Source organism: Ictidomys tridecemlineatus, chromosome 6 (genome assembly GCF_052094955.1).
Source record: "Ictidomys tridecemlineatus isolate mIctTri1 chromosome 6, mIctTri1.hap1, whole genome shotgun sequence".
In the NCBI taxonomy this organism is placed as follows: Eukaryota; Metazoa; Chordata; class Mammalia; order Rodentia; family Sciuridae; genus Ictidomys; species Ictidomys tridecemlineatus.
The window spans coordinates 118,987,237-119,002,054 of record NC_135482.1 but is presented as its reverse complement, the minus strand read 5'-3'; the positions used below and the strand labels follow the sequence as shown (position 1 = coordinate 119,002,054).

At 38.0% G+C, this 14,818-nt stretch overlaps 1 protein-coding gene across 5 annotated transcripts in view; it reads left to right on the top strand.

Annotated features, from left to right (window-relative positions):
* Positions 1–14,818, top strand: part of Atp8a2 (ATPase phospholipid transporting 8A2) — a 639,008-nt gene that overhangs the window by 238,766 nt on the left and 385,424 nt on the right. The window lies entirely within an intron of this gene.

Here is a 14,818-nt window from a genome sequence, read left to right as displayed (position 1 = left end):
CCATAGACACCTTCCAGGTACCAGTAGGCCATGCATCCTTCTGTGAAGACCAAGATGCTGCCTACCCCTTCACAACCCTAAGGGCAGGAGGCAGGGAGAGCCCACAGTTCTGTGTGTCTCCAAGGCAACATCAGCAAGATAGCGTCCTTGGCGTGAGTGCTTCAGATTCATCTCACCGTGACCCTTATCCTTTTAATATCATTGCCTGAGTATTAGTCAGCTTCCTGTGAGTACAGCAAGATGATGGAGAAAATTAACTTGTAAAGAGAAAAAGCTTGTTTTGATTCACAGTCTCAGAGGTTCTAGTCCATGACTGGTTGGTCCCATTGCTTTGGGCCTGTGGGGAGGCAGCACATCATGGCAGGAGTGTGTGGTGGAGTCAACTACCCACCTCATGGCCAGGAAGCAAAAGAGAGAAGAAGGGACTAGAGCCCCACAATACCCTTTGGGGACATGCCCCCAGTGACCAAAATACCTCCCTCAGAGCCCAACCTCTCACAGGCTCTACCACCTCCCAATAACACAACCCTGTGAACCAACCATGGTTCTTTGGGGGATGTTCATCATCTAAACTACAACAGCCTGCAAGAATCCCAGAATCCCAGGTCATGCCTCATCGTTAGGACTCTACTTCTCACATGCTCTGCAGTCTCCCAAGTGTTCCAACCTCCCCAGTATTACCTACTGCACTTGTCTCTGGTTTTTTCTTGTAAAACATTTTAACAGTGAAAATACTGTGTGTGTGTAAATTGTGGTAAAATACACTGTAATCATTTTAAGTCTACAAATCAGTGTTATTAAGTATATTCATATTGTCGTACAGCCATCTCCAGAAATTTTGCTTTCCTAATCTGAAATTCAGTAAGTAACGACCCTCCAACTCTACCTCCCACCATCACTGGAAACTTTCTGTCTCTATTAATCTGACAACTATAGGTACCTCATATTAATGAATCACACAGTATTTGTGATTGTTGTGATTGGCTTACTTTATTTAACATGATATCTTCAGGTTCATCCATGTTATGGAATATGACAGGATTTCCTTTCGTTTAAAGTCTGAATAATATTGTTATATGTATATACTACATTTATTGATTTATTCAATCATCATGTACTCTTGAGTTGCTTCTACCATATGGCTCTTGTGAATGATGTTGCTGAGAACATGGGTATACAGGTACATCTTTAAGACCCTGCTTTCAATCCTTCTGGGTATATACCAGGAGTGGAGTTGCTGGATCATATGGTAATGATATGTTTCACTGTTTGAGGAATTGTACTGTTTTCCAACAGTGGCTGTACCATTTTGCACTCCTACCAACAGTGGACAGAAATTCCAACTTCTCAATATTCTTGCTAACTCAAGCTTTTTTCTGTTTTTCTTTTTGATAATGACCATTCTCATACTGTGAGAGTCTTATTGCATTGTTGTTTTGATTTTCTTTTCCCTCATGATTAGTGACATTAGCATTCTTTTCATGTGCTTATTGGCCATTTGTAAGTAGTTTTGGGGGAAATGTTTATTCATTTTTCAATCTGGGTTGTTTGTGTTTTTTGCTATTGTGAACACTTTCCATTTTATCTGTCTCCCTCTAGTGTCTTAGGATGTAAGGTCTAGGATAAAAATCTAATTTTCTTTTTATTTATTTATTGATTGATTTTTTTCCTCTCTACTTTCAAGACAGTGCTGCATTGCACATATAAGGAGCTCAGTAATGGAGGGAATAAATGAACAAACTTATGATAATTTTCCATCTCTCAGTAAGAACTTCTATTTAAAAGCCATGCTGATAAAGCAATGACTTGGGCAGCCATGATGGCCAAGGGCAGGATGATCTTTCTAGGGAATAGAAGCTGGGTAAGATGAAATAGCACCTCTGTGGAAAGGAGAATGAGCTATGGGTGCAGAGAGATTCCTGTGACACTTGGTGTCAGCACAGCGTCTACACCTGGGCCTGTCTTGTTTCCTAATGACTTCCCAGTTCCAAGGAATCCACAACTTTAAAATTAGGTACTCAGAGATGAGCCTGTATCTTCCCTCTATGTGTGGAATTCTCTGGAATCCAAGAGATGGCCTTCAGCTCTAGATAACACCATTGGACTGATGGCACAGTTGGAGTTTTTTGGTCCACCTGATCAAAGAGTGATTGTGATACTGCAGTGAGAAAAGTCTACAGGTGCATGCCTGATTTTCTTTAGTGCAACATCATTGTTTTAGTAGGGTTTTTTTTGCTGCTGTGACTAAAGGACCAGATCAGCACTTATAGAGGAGGAAGAGTTTATTTGAGGGCTCACAGTTTCAGAAGTCTTAGTCCATAGGAGGCTGGCTTCATTTCTCAGGACTTGAGATGAGGCTGAACATTATGGTGGTGTGTTTGGCAGAGGAATGCACCTCAATACCCCATAGCCATGCCCCCAATGAACTACCTCCTCCAACCACACCCACCTGCCTCCAATAACCATCCAGCCAATCCCATCAGGGATAAATTCACTAATTAGATTAAGACTCTCCTAATCCAGTCATTTCTCTTTTGAATCTTTTCACATTGACTCACACATGAGCTTTTGGGGGACACCACAACTAAATCATAACATTCATATTTTTGTATCGTATTAGTCAGGATTCTCTAGAGGAACAGGATCAATAGGAAATATAATTATAAGAAGGTGATTTATTAGGTTGCACTAATACATGCAACTAGAAGCTCGATAGTCCACAACTAGAAGCTGGATAGTCCACAATGGCTGTCTTCAGGCTGAAGAGCTGGAAGAACAAGTATCTGCACAGTCCAAGAGACTGAAGCTTCAGAACAAGGGTGCTACCCCAGTCTGAGACAGAGGTTTCTGGAGAATCACTGGCAGAGTCCACTTTGGAAGAGTGATATTCTCAGTGATCACAGCAGCAATCAAGAACCAAGTCAAGAGGAATTGAGCTTGGATCTGCTGCTGCTTCCTTGTTCTTCCAACTTTTATTCCACCCAAGCCATCATCCTATTGGTTGGTGCTGCCCTCACTTAGGGAGAGTCTCCATTTCAATTGGCTATCCCACATGCCAGTCATTCGTAGACACACTCTAATTAACATACCCATAAGCCTCCTAATCATCAGCTTCTCTTAATCCAATCAAGTCGACAATTCAAATTATCCATTACAAGTATAATGACTTCAAAGTGTTCAGTATCTACTCTGCAAAGAGACCGTTTCTGCTATTTTATTTTTTGTTGTTCAATATTCCAAGGGTATTGAACACCTTATTTTGTCTAATGTCCACTCAGGAGTATTCTTCGTATCCTTCTCCTTCCGCTTATTCTTTAGTGGGGTTACAGGTATTCCTGTTCTCATTAAAATTTCATTTGATCAATGTAGAATAAAATCAGAGTCCTGGGGCAATGAATTAGATGGCAGATGCCTAGTGGAGCTCCCAAGTTGATGTTTAAGATCTCAGGGTTCTGATGATGAAGCACACGAGACAGGAGCGAAGGGGAGGGCCTGAGAATTTGTACTATGCTACCCTTACTTCGTCTCTTGCATGCATGAGGGAATGAGAGGCTTTTCTCAAAACCCAGAGCTGGCATCCATCACCTTCACCTAACCAGTAAGTATGCCCAAGCTAGGCCTCCAGATGCTATAAACAATTAGAATTTACTTGTGTTTTGAGCTTTTCAGTTGCTGACAAAATAACATCTAAACTCTGTTACATAGTTGTCTTTGAAATAAGGATGAGTGATGACGTGCATTAGATGATATGTTAGTGTGCTGGAAAAGTGTTGAGATTTTCTTGCTTTTGGTTGAAATAAAAAAGTACTGAGAAATTAGCTTTATCCATAATGCCTAAAGATTGCTACTGGCACCCCTAGTCCTTATTCCTGGCATACTGACTAGAAATGGAGGAATGGTCCAAATAAGAAGGGTCATCCCTGGGGCTTGTACTCTTGTGTGCTTTGGGCCCTTTGTGAGATGCTGCCATCTGTGTGTATGGGTTGAATGGATTTAGGGACTATGTTTAGTTTTGGTGAAACTGACTCTCAGAGATGCTGTTTTTTTTTTAACCAGCTGTAAAAATAGCAGTCTGAGGATGACAAGAATAGGACAAGCAAGAGCAATATGATGGCATTGCCTGATGCGTGTGCTGGGTCCAGGTGTTCTTCACCTTCTGGATCAGTCCTAACAGTGATCATGTTGGATAGATAGATTATACCAATGTCACACTGACCCACAAAGACGATTATCATTAACTATGAATCTTTCCCTAAATATATATGGTACCTTGAAATACATTAGCTGTTATTACATGGAATTATAAGGACAAGTGAGACTTTTTAAACACTAAGAATCCTACATATAAGAAAAAAATCTGTGACTTTATCAGCATTTTATTAAAAACTTATCATACTGGAGTCTGTTACTCTCCAAAATTTCACAAAACCTACTGCTAGTCATCCAATGATGAATGTCTGTTGATATTTGTTTGTAAAAGACAAAAAGCATCAACCCATTTGGGGAACATTTGTTTTTCCTGCTGTAATAATGTAGAAAACACAATGACTACATTGACTATAAATATAAGACCTATGGAGAACTTTAATAGAAATTTCTAAGGAAAAGGTCACTGAACAAATTATGAAATCTGTAAGATTTGCTACATACTTGGATAATAGTGTCGTTGTTTATCGTATGTATTAAATTTATGAAATATACAAATGACTATCTCTTTGTGAGCCACCAAAAGAAAGATATATTGGCAGAGATGTATTTGTTCTGGGTGAAGCATTAATCTAACAAAAAGTTTTTGAAATAAGCATGCATAGTCATTGATGAGATAGCTAATTAGGAATGAAAATAGAACTACGTAAAATTCATTAGTAACACTGATGGCAGAAACTGTTGTCCAGCATCCCTGTGACTGGGTGTCGTCATGGGGTGGAATTCTCTTAGTGGAAGATGAGCAGAAGTGAGTGTGAAACTTCTGTCTTACCCACTGAGATGGAACCCCTCATCTGGTGGCTTCCTTGGCTCTTACATTTGCTGACTGTAAAAAGCACAGTGGGAGCCACTTTGAAAGCTGTGTTTCGAGAACAGCAGAACTTTTCGCCTTGCTTAGCCTCTGGATGACTTTGACAAGCAGGATCTGCAGATTTCCTATGGAGAGAAGAAGGGAGACAGCTTGAGATACTGCATGCAGGGAGGTCTTTTGGTTTCTCCGCACCCTACACATGATATGTAAAGGAGCGTCAATCAGTGCAGTCCCTCCAAGCACACAGCATGATTCCTGGCTGTTCTCAGAGAGGAGGAGGAGGGGGTTCTGCATTTGCCAGCAAAGGCCAACAAATGAGATATGAAGGAAAGTGATTTGGTTTCTTTCAGATTGATACAGATATCCCTGTTCTAGTTCCTAAGGACCTGCTCTTTCCCATCAGTGTCCTGATTTTCATGGAAGAGACCTGATGAGTTTGTGCCACAGAATGATTTAAGCTGCATTTGTGCAGCTGTGAGAGTAGTAGTTCTCTTAGGCTGTCCTAACTCCCCCTTGTCTTCTAACTTCATCTTGATCCCTGATTGTGGAATTTTCATTCGTTAAGCTCCCTAGTTGACGACAAGTGGCTAACTATACAATACTGTGGTCTTGTATTCTTCCTGCCATAATTGTGTGTTTCAGCAGCTGCTTGACCTACCCAAGACTTGGCTTTAATCAGCAGTTCTTACAATAGGCCGTGCTTTGAAGCTGGCCTCAAACTTGAGCTCCTCCTGCCTAAGCCTCCCAAGTCCCTGGGATTATAGGCATGTGCCATTGCACCCTGCTCAACATAATTACTTCAGTATTTATCCATGTTGCTTTATTATTAGTTCATTACTTTTTACTGCTAAATATTTCACTGTATGGATACATCACAATTTGATCATTCACTTGTCAATGGACATTTTAATTAATTCTAGTATGAGGCTATTAAAAGTTAAACTGCTATGAACATTTTGTATATGCTTTGGTGGGCAAATGTTTTTGTTTCTTTTGGATAAATACCTAAGAGTAAAATTGTTGACTTACAGGGGAGATAAAAGCTAGACTGTCTATAAGAAATTGCTACCCAGTTTCTACTTTATGACCTGGCTAGGAGTATCTGAGGGTTCTTATTATTCCATAGCTTCATCAATATTTTACATTGTTTTTGATTTTCATTTTAGCCATTTAGTGGGTATGCTGTCACATTTTAGTTTTATTTGTATTACCCTCATGACGAATCATGCTCAGTAGCTTTTCCTTGTTCATTGGCCGTTTAAAAGTCTTTCTTTGTTGAAGTCTTTGTCAAATTTGCCCATTTTTAAAATTTTGTTTTATATTTTTCCTATTATTGAGTTCCAAAAGCATTTTGTAATTTTATTTTTAAGTTGATTTTAAATTAAATTTATTTTTAACTGATATATAATATAAAAATGTACATATCAAGGGGTACCATGTGTTATTTTGATACATAGTATTTAAATAAGGTTAAACATAGCTCCCCAAACATTTATCATTTCTCTATGGTGACTTTAAAAAATCCTTTTTCTAGCGTTTTGAAATATACAGCACATTATTGTTATCTATTGCATCCTAATGTATAATAGCAACCCAGAACTTCTTACTGCTGTTTAAATGTAATTTGTTACCCACTGATCAACCCTTACCCATATCTCTGGAGCTGCCTGGTATCCTCCCCTATCGTTAGCAGCCACCATTTTATTCTCAACTTTTTTTAGATTCCACACATAAATGAGATCATGTGGTACTTGTCTTTCTTGCCTAATTTCGCTTTCCATTCATGATGTTGCAATGACAGGATTCCATTCCTTTTTTATGGAGGAATAGTATTTCATTTCTGTGTATAGACCACATTTTCTTGTTCAGTCCTCTAACCACAAATTTTCTAGACTCTTATTCCATTCATGTGTACGTTTCTCTTTATGCTCAATTGTCTTGATTATGGTAGCTTTGTAATGAGTCTCCAAATCTTCCAACTTTTCTTTTTCATGATTACCTTGGTTGTTCTAGGACATTTTCATTTCTGTGTACATTTTAGAACCAGGTTGTCAGTTTCCTGTTGGAATTTTTATGGAAATTATAGATTTATGCATTTTAATTTGGGGGCAATTTGCTATTTCACTGGCATTGAGGTTTCCATCTCATGAACATGGGATACTCTTATTTACTTCAATCATCTTTAATTTTTCTCAGCAACATTTTGTGCTTTCAATTCTACAATTTGGAAAGTACCTTTAATAAGAAAGCCTTAGCTATCATGTGGCTCATCTCATTAACATGCTATTTAGCGTCTCTAAACAACTTTTACATATACCTTTTTCCAGTTTTCCAGTTGTTTATGGTGTACCAGAATTAAAATTTGAGTAATCCACTTCTCCCTCCTGAAGACATTTTTGATAAATACTAACTTAAAGATTGTCATAAGTAACCATTTAAATAACTGTTTTGATACTATTTCTTGTGGACAGCTAGTGTTTTTCTTCCACTGATGATAAGGTCACCAGTGCCATCAAACTAAACAAGTGAAATAGTCAATGCCAGTTTACCACCTTTGGACTGGTTCTTAGATCCACTTCTGATATCAGATATAGGAGGAATCTGAGTTCAGGGTGGGAAATGGTAACAAGTCAAGTTCTAATCAGGAGATAAAAGTTACATTAGTGATTTGGGCAGTGGTTTGAATGTAAAGAAGTATTAATGAAGTATAGTATGTGAAGGAGAGTTCTAGGGTAGGAGTTGGCATACTACAACCCTCAGGAAAAAACTGACCCAGCTCTTGTTTCTAGAAATGAAGTTGCATTGAACACAGCTATCCCCACTTGCAGTTTAAAAGAGTGACACTGAAAGGAATTGCCTACAGACAGGAAGCCCACAGGAGGCCAACAGGAAGGAGCAGCTTTCTTTTTCTTCTGCAGATTTTCACCCTCTCTCCTTTTAAAACTCCCTCTACCCTTAGAATCCAGCAGGGAGTGAGATGCTAGTGGGGAAAATAGTGTCACAAGGAACAGAGGAGGGTAGGTTTGAAGTTGAAAGATGGTAACTCAGCAATTGGTAGGGGAACTAATATCAAATGCAAAGAAATTAAAGACAGGAAATTAGGTGTTTCCAAAATTATTGGAAAAGCTGAAGGAGAAGTCTGAAAGCCCTAGCTAGGCTTCAAGATCTTGCCTCTGCAGTTTCTTTTTTTCTTTTTTTTTTTTTTATGGGGTCAGGATATTGTTGCTGCCACCCTGGAGCCTACAGGGAGTATAACTTCCCTTCAGGGAGTTATAGCTTCCCTATAACTACACCTGTGAAGTTGGAAGAGATGTTAGAATGTGGAATACTTCCCCTACATGAAGAGGAATGGCATTGTCTCCTTTGGGTCTTCTCAGTCTTGACCAAATGCATATTGTTGAGACAATTCACCCAGACTTCTAGTATCATAAAGGAGTCTGAGAAATGTGGTGTAGCCTTTGCACTATAGGGAAGGAACATGGAAGAAGATGGAAGAAGATTGAGAGTCGACCAGTAAACAACATCTTGCAAGGGCTCATTGATAGGTAAAAAGTGTGAATCTGGGGAAGAGTGTATTTTATAGTATAGAACAGTATATTTTGTAGATTCAACCACTGAAGTGAGACCTTTACTGTATAGTGGATTCTTTACTTTGAATGATGAGTGAATTTCTGGACTACACAGAAGTTTATTATTATTTTTTCCTATTGTTGCTTTCAAGGCAAAGAGCTTTACTAGTTGCCAGGTTTTAAGGTGAGGCATAAGGAAGAATAAGCATAGGATACTCTCCATCCTCGAAAAACTTTGACCCACAGTGAATTCTCATTGCAAGTCACAATCAACTATGTTCAGTTTTACTTTTATAAAAGTCTAGTTTTCCAATTTGAGCTTTTCTGTGATGACGGATGGCTCCCTGGTAAGCTACCTAAAATACGTTTAAGTATGAACATGTGCATGTGAATAAGCATGCTGTCATTATTTCCTGCTTCAAGATTACATGGATGTTTTAATGTAATAGTTTTTTTTTTCAGGTTTAGAAAGACCACTTGTAAAGACACATTTAGAATTTATTGCACTGTCATGTGGTTTTTATTGCAGAACATGCAGTCATAGATTTTAACCAGTATGCTAAGCAGCCTCTGCAGTGACGCGAGCTCACTTGCTGAGTGCTTATTCATGAGTGCCCCCACATGACATGAGTTCTTTTAATTCTCCTGGCACCTGATTTTTTGGGGGGAGAGGTACTGGGGATTGAACCCAAGACCTTGCACATGCTAAGCACATGCTCTGCTACTAAGCTATGCCCTCAGGCCCCCTCTTAGTAACTCTTTTTTGCGGGGTGGGTGCTGGGGATTGAACTCAGGGGTACTCAACCACTGAGCCACATTCCTATTTTGTAGTTTATTTAGAGACAGGGTCTCACTGAGTTGCTTGGGGCCTCACTTTTGCTGAGGCTGGCTTTGAACTTGAGATTCTCCTGCCTCAGTCTCCTGAGCCACTGGGATTACAGCCATGCGCCACTGCCCCTGGCTCCCTTCTAGTAACTCTTAACAGTATGATATTTTATTTTTTCAAGGTTGTTGCTAAAATGTTTGTTCGAAAATGCGTATTTTTCCCCCTACCATCTTTATAGTAAATTTCTGGTGATATTTACCTACTTGGTAAGATCTCCTTTTAGCAAACTTTTTTCTTTGTTATTTTCTCCCTTTTTTCTTTGCCAAAAAAATAAGTTTTTTTTAATAGATTACAATGGTATGCACAAATCTTTATACATTTTTTTAAAAACAATTTTTGTAACACTTATGCATGAGATTACTGACTGAGAATAAGATTCTTCAGTCATTCTTTAAATAATTGCATGTGATTTAGACTGGATTTAGATCATATTTTCTTTAAAATTTTTTTTAGATGTAGATGGACTCATTATTTTTATTTATTTTTATGTGGTGCTGAGGATCAAACCCAGTGCCTCACATGTGTGAGGCAGGTGCTCTACCACTGAGCTACAGCCCCAGCCCTAGACCAGATTTTCAATTACAAATGTGTAAGAGTTGATGTGAAAATGACAAAATCTGTCATAGAACTATTAAAATATTTGAAAATCTCTTTAATTTTGCTTATGTTTAATTTCAGTTATATTAATACATATTAGAGATTATAACATTTTAAAAAGTGTTTTCGAAATTATGAAATAGAATATTATAATGGATTCCCATTACTCATTATCTCGCTTACCCAAAAGGTAACATTTTACTTATTGTCTTTCTTCTATGTATATGTTCATTTGTGTATGTTTTTTTTGTTGTTTATTGATTCAGCCCATTTATGTATAATGCTCAGGGATGATATTTCTTGACCCTTAAATATTTCATTTCAAATTTTCTATTAAAAAAGACCCTCCAAGCATACATACAAATATTCATTGTAAACATCAATTAATTGTTAAGCAAACAGGACAGTTTACTTGAAAGTATGAAATATGTTCCTCAATTAGGTCTGCTTTGACGTTTCCTCAGTTTCTGATAGGTTCAGAGAAAGTCATTGATTTGAAAATTCACAAATTTAATAAATGAAAAACAGAAACCTCTGATAGTTTTTTTTTCTTAAATAGTAATATTAAAACAACATTAAATATAAGAGAAACCATGATGGAAGCTTCCTTAAAGATGGGTGGGTCTTTCTGTCTGTTTTCTTGGAGATAAGCAGGGCCTCTTACATTGCTGAAGTCCATCGTTTTGCTCTTGCATCTTAGAAAGTTTGGTTTCAAAGGTTTCAGTTCACAGGTGGCTGACTCCATTGCTCTGGGCCCATTGTGAGGCAGAGGGCCATGGCAGAAGCACCTCAGGTTATGGGAATCAGGAAGCAGAGCCAAATCTTTATACATTTCAATGAAAGCATTCAGACCTCATAAACATAAAAAATTTCAGTATTTGTATAAGCAAAATTCAAATTTACAATAAAACCACAAAAAATCATTTTTGGACTATGTGGTTATTATTGTAGTGCCTTTAATTCCTTATCCAGAGTCCAAAGGATGTACACAAACACTAAAGTAATACAGAAACACCTACATATTACTCGTATCCGTAATCTAGTTTGTGTAAAAATATTTTCGATAGTTTCATAAGAATCATTATCCCAGAGGAATAATTTCCTTCTTTTTTATCGAATTTAGAAAATGCTTATAATGACTTCAGTGTAGAATATGAAATCTGGGGACAGTGTGTGTGGAAGAAGCTAATGTTTAGAACCCAAACTTGTTTCTTAACCTCTCTTTGTGAGCGTAAGATTCGGGTATACTAGAAATGTTGCCTGAATATTTTTTTCCTAACTTATTTTTAGGAATAATTCTTACAGTATTTATAGTTAAAGGACAGAGAGACTATTAAAAAAACATTTTTTCCATATGTGTCAATAAGGTGTTATTGGGGAATATAAAGCAAAATGAGGGGAACTCTGGTAGCAGAGAGTGTAGAGGTTACTAGTGGCTGGCTGGGGAAGTCCTCTCTCATCATGATGCCGACATCTTGCAGGGAGTGAGCTCTGGGGCTGTCTGGATGGAAGGCTGCACATTCCCCTTTGCATGGGATAGTCTTAGTTTACACCTCTTTTCCTGGAATAATTTTAAGAGGACCCCTATTTATTTCCCAAAGTGCATTGATTTGGTTGGTAAATGATATTGTCATCTTGTGTCTGGAGAACTCATGTTTCAGGCACATGGTTCAGTGAGTGCAAAGGTCCAAGGCTAATGTTTCCTACTGCTTTGAGCTGCATGGGGCTGGAGTTTCATGGGCGCCTGAGAACTAGCAAGGACTATATCCTTTACCCTGGTAGATTATTGTTGTAAGTTGGCTTTTATCCTGAGTCAAATGGTGGAATCTAAGCAAAGGCGGATAGGACCTGATGTACCCTTTAAGAGGGTATTTGGATGCTGGGGTAAGAATAGACTGTAGGGAGGCACAGATAGAGGCAGGGAGCCCAGTTACCAGCTGTTGTTCTCATTCAGGGAACAGATGATGGGGAAAGTTGGATCAGGGTGTTGGCAGTATTAATATGAGAATAGGTGGTGAGATTCTGGGTATAGAGTATTTTCACAGAAAAAAATTGATGGGTGTGACTGATAGATTGAACGTGAGATGGGAAAAGGATAAGACTCTCAGGTTTGGATCCGAGCAGTTGGAAGGAGCAAGTGGCTATGCCTGAGATGAGGAAGACCACAGAGCAGGCAGGCATGGTGGAGGAATCGAGAATCTCTTTTGGGCACTTTAGGAGGTTATTCTTAGACATCTCCAGGACAGTTGAACATCTGTGTCTGGAATAGACAGAAATACCTTGGAGTGTTCAGCGAAGCATTTTAAAACATGAGAGGACTGAATAATACCATACGGCCGACTAGAGACAGCTGTGGAATTCAGCTCTGGGTGAGGTAGAGAAATGAGAAGTTGACATTTTGGAAATCGACAAAGTTTCAAGAAGGAAGGAAGGAACAGCTGTATTAACGGATGCTTATGGGTCTAGTGAGATGAGGTCTGAGAAGCAGTTATTGGGTTTAACAAAGGTCATTAGTAACTTTGTGAAGAGCTGCTTGGGGACATTGTGGAGATGACTGCCTGTCTGGCAGGGGTTCAAAGGATCCCATGGAGAAGAATGGAGAAAACTAAGTTTTCAGTGAGTTTTGCTGAAACTTATTGTTAAGTCTTAGATTAGCATGTTAAATCGATTTCCTTATCCTGATGAGCAAACTAATGGGTAACTTTATTTTTCTCTAATTCATAGTGAACTATGATTTTTAAAATAATTTAACCAGTAAAGTGAATGTCCTTTAATTAATATTTTCTCTGTTTAATTGTGATAGATATTGCTAACAATCTTGAAATAATTAGTTAAACCAACCAGGACTTCATAAACTAATGCAACAATCTCTTTATAATCTATTACATTTTTATTTCTACATTTCACAAAACAGAGGTAGATTCTACTCCCTTACTCTATTACTGTAGCTACAACATTATTCCCATACAGTGGGATTATTTACAAGAGATAATCAATATCTGTGTAATCTGGCTTTGGTGAGACAGGGACTCAGAAGTCTTTGTCTACCACTAGTGCCTAGTGGTAGCCTTCGAAGCATCCAAATCATAGTGCTAGGCATGTGTAACCTGCAGGGAGCCTGACAACCTTTGACTTATCTTCCTAAGTGAAGAAAATCAGTAATTACATGGTATATCATAAAGGTATATCATGAAAAATGTTTAATGTTCACAGTGGTGATAAGTCTAAGGCTGAGATAACAACCTGCTTTTCTGTGACCATGGAGCCCCAGGGAACTGTAAGGGAAAAAATATTACATCAGAGGCTTAAGTCTGTGAAGTTCCTTCATCAGTGAAGTTTATTCTGTGGTCAGGTTTCCAAGCACTGTTGTTCCTGTGTCAGGTGACTTCTGTAGACCTGGACATATTTTATTTGAAATGATTTTCAAGATGTACCTAAGACAGAGCCTTTGATGTAGTTCACTTGATTAATAGGATGAGAGCCACAAGCATTGTTCTGAGAATAATCTAGATTTTCTGGCAATCTAATAGTTTTAAACCTCATTTTACCCCCTTTAAAAAAGCACCAAATCCATTTCATGTTGTAAAAACAGGTATAAATGAGAAAACAGAAAATAAAAAGTAGTGTGAACCTAACTACCCAGAAACTACAATAAAAAATTTGGCTAAGTTTTGAAATTTTTTTTCTTGGGCAAGTGGAAGCATATAGTTGAAATTATATATACCACACACACACAGACGTACCACACATATAAACATACACACACATATATATTTCTCTTTTGTTCCCTTTCATTCACTAACAGTATAATAACTGCCATGTATGTCCAGGGTATGTGTGTGTGCATGTGTACAAGATGCATATGTACATATTCAAAAGTGTATATGTGCATATATAGTAGTCTTTTTCAAAAATGGTATTATATATAGTAGATACTCTTGTTAACTTAATTTTTTTCTCTTAAGCTGAATTCTGTTTCTAGATCAACAAATATGTAATTATAGCCCATTTTAGAAACCTACATAGATTCCATCATATATTTTTCATAATTTATTTAATTCTTTATTATTGGACATTGAGGTTGTTTTTAACTTTTCATGTCTAAGAACACACATTATTTTGTTTTCTGCTGTAAATTTCTAGGTCAAGAGCAATATACCTTCTTAGATAAAGATTCATCCATGTCCATGTGTCCATACATACAAATGTGCACCTATGTACAGATATTGAATGACTCTGTGTGTGTGTTTAATCTTTAGTATGAGAACAATCTTAATTGTATGATTTAAAAACTGTTGAAAAAAAATAATCCATAACAGATATAAAAACAAAGCTTAATGTGTAAGTTAGAACATGATTACTATCCCTTGAAGATTAACATTCTGCTCTGCTTTCAATGGGGAAGTTCAAAGTTACCCGTGTTATAAGTTTGGATCTATAATGTTCCCCAAGGGCCCATGTATTGAAGCCTCGGTCCCAGCTGGCAGTGCTATTGGGAGGTGATGTAAACTTTAGGAGGCAGGGCCCATCTGGAAGCAGTAGGTTCTTGGTGGTGTGTCCTTGAAAGCTATCTTGTCCTTGGGCCCCTTCCTACCTTTCTGTCTTTGCTTCTCGGCTGCCATGGGGTAAGCATCTCTGCTCCACTATGTGCTCTTTGCCATGTTTTCTTTTCAGTGCCCAAAGAGAGAGGGGTCAGGTGACCAGGGACTGAGACCTTTGAAACTATGAGCCAAAATAATCTTTCTCCTT